Here is a 2819-nt window from a genome sequence, read left to right as displayed (position 1 = left end):
GGATGCAAATTCTCACTATGCCATCATGGGAGATTTTTTTTGCGAGCTTTTTCTGCCGAGCTTTTTGGAGCAATGAACAAGTAGTCCGAGCTTTGCAAAGGACCATGAACTTACTATGAGCTTTGTAAAGGACCAAGAACTTACTTACATAGAAATAACAAGCTTTGAAAGATCAATAATATAAATTTCATTCTTTTAAAGATCTAGTCCATAAAAATATTAATTACAAAGTCTTTTGATCCACATCATACTTATTGATATAATTACATATATACATATACTGTGACATGAAAAATTGGTATCTTTCATTTTCAATTTTGTGCATATTTTGACGGTTTCTCAATGGTAATAAGGTAGAAGCTTGTCCAAGAAGATTGCGGCGCCCACAATGGAATAACGGCGTGGTGATGCGGTGGCTTGGTGTCTACCCCGATAACAGCATTCTATCTTCAACAAATATAATGGTTTTACTTGATTTAGGGTGCACACATTGTAAATGCCACAAGTATGCTTGATAAATACTTTGGTATGGTAGATAGGCTAGTGATGTGGAAAATAAAAGTGGGCCTTCATGCTCACATGGATTTTTATTGTATTATTAATATGGTATTCACCATAAGGCTACAAGTTGGGGAGTGTGGAAGGCATGTGGAGGAGTGTGTGTAGGTGCATAATTGAGAAAGATTCTTCTAGAATGCCTACATGGAAGAGGAGAATTCCGCCATGTGTAAGTGGGATATCCACTTACATGCCACTTAGACTTGGCTATTATCTCATCACACTTTCAAAGTAAAAAAGTCTTCAATTTAATAATCAATAGAAGACTTAGCCTAAGAGGACAATTGATGGTGACATCTACCCTTATGTCACTAAAGGGTTGAAGATTTTTATGTTGTAATTTGTAACAATGGAAGAGAGGGTGATTCTCCACCTATAAAAGGAGCCCTCCTCTCCCTTTCAAATCAATGAATGAAGCCTCCTCAATTGAGCATTTTGTGTCATTGCCATTCTCTTATCTTTCAAACCCTTATTCAAACACTCTCTTTACATGTGAATACTCATTTAGCATTAGCTTCTCATGCTTAACCCAATTTTGGACCTCTTTGATGATTCATGATAAGTGGAATAAGGAGTTATTATCTTGGTGGGCCTGTGACTTCTCAAGGTAGTCCTTGCCTTATTGCCGCCCTCCTTTGGAGGTACCAATGGTTTTAGCGGTAATGAGCATGCAGAAAGACTTTGGGGACCATAGGTAAATCTTTAGTATTGTCCACTGAGCAATGTTAACCCTTACCCTCTAGCTTGAATCATGAAGGAGATGAAAGGCAAGAGGCTATGTGAAAATTGAGGTTTCATGCAAAGAGAGAGAAGTGCAGTTTTTGTGGTCCAATACCCAAATTTCAACCCGACTCATCACTCGGGTATTGGTTTCTAAAATTGATCATATGGCTAGGAAGCTCTTTATATGCTCTTTCCAGTCATGTAACTAATTTCTTAATCCCTTACTTCATTGATGATCAGAATTTCTCTCAAAGTTGCTAACTTTTAGGTGAATTTTGGCAGTTTTATAGTCTTGTAGTAAAATGCTCATAACTTTTCGCTCGGTTGCCCGTTTTTGAAAGTTTTTATATAGGCACAAAGATCTCTTCAAGCTCTATGCACCTATGTAATCCTCTTTTGCACAGTCTATATGGATTTAAAACTGCAATTCTCTGTGTATCTCTGTTTTTATAGACTTTTGGCCATTCTTTCTTCTTAATAATGATTAATTCCTCTTAATCTCTTATCAAAAGGCCAATCCCATGTGTCTTTTCCTCTTCTAAGTGATTGCTATATTCATTTTCTTTAATATATTCCGACCAAATCGTCCAATTCGAACGGATGAACCTTACCAATATTCCCCGTATGTTTCCGTTCACATAATCCTGAGTCGGAAGATTTTCTTCCAACAAAGAATTACCCTCTTGTTTGGAGCTACAAGACTGGCAGAAATTCTTGCTTCTCGTGAGCCTTTCATCTTTCCTTCCATGAATTATAATCTCACCTTTGATGTGTATATCTTTATCTTAACCTAGGGAGAGAAAGGTAGGTGAGGAGGCTGTGAGGTTTTATACAAGTGTGTTTTGGTTCTAAGAAGTGACCGAAGTCCAAACCCGAACTTCGTGTCACAATACCTATCTAAATTCATGCACCTCATACATATACACATACAAAATATACATATACATACATACATGCAAGAGCTACCTACATACTAACATATATACATACATACATACATACATACTTTCTTACTTAAATATAAAAAACAATCCTTTAAAGATAAAAAATGTATATATCGATCTTTAAAGTTCCAAACCATGAAAATCTCGATTACAAAGTCTTTTGATCCACATCATACTTATTGATATAATTATATATATACATATATCTACCTAAATTCATACACCTCATACATATACATATACATATACATACATACATACAAGAGCTACCTATGCAATAACATATATACATACAAGAGCTACCTATGCAATAACATATATACATACATTACATACATACTTTCTTACTTACTTAAATATATAACACAATCTTTTAAAGATAAAAAATGTATATATCGATCTTTAAACTTCCAAACCATGACAATCTCGATTACAAAGTCTTTTGATCCACAAATTATAGCATTCTTCTACGTGTCATCCCGACCTAATGAGAAATCTCCCAGACATGCTTTGGCTACCTCCATGTCATTCTCTATCCCCATATAGTGCCTTATAGTGCCTTTTTAACTCTTGGCATGCACGTCCGAAGCCTCC

Source organism: Cibotium barometz, chromosome 31, assembly GCF_041138505.1.
Source record: "Cibotium barometz isolate CiBa-2024 chromosome 31, ASM4113850v1, whole genome shotgun sequence".
NCBI classification, from domain to species: domain Eukaryota; kingdom Viridiplantae; phylum Streptophyta; class Polypodiopsida; order Cyatheales; family Cibotiaceae; genus Cibotium; species Cibotium barometz.
This window is presented reverse-complemented; position numbering follows the sequence as displayed.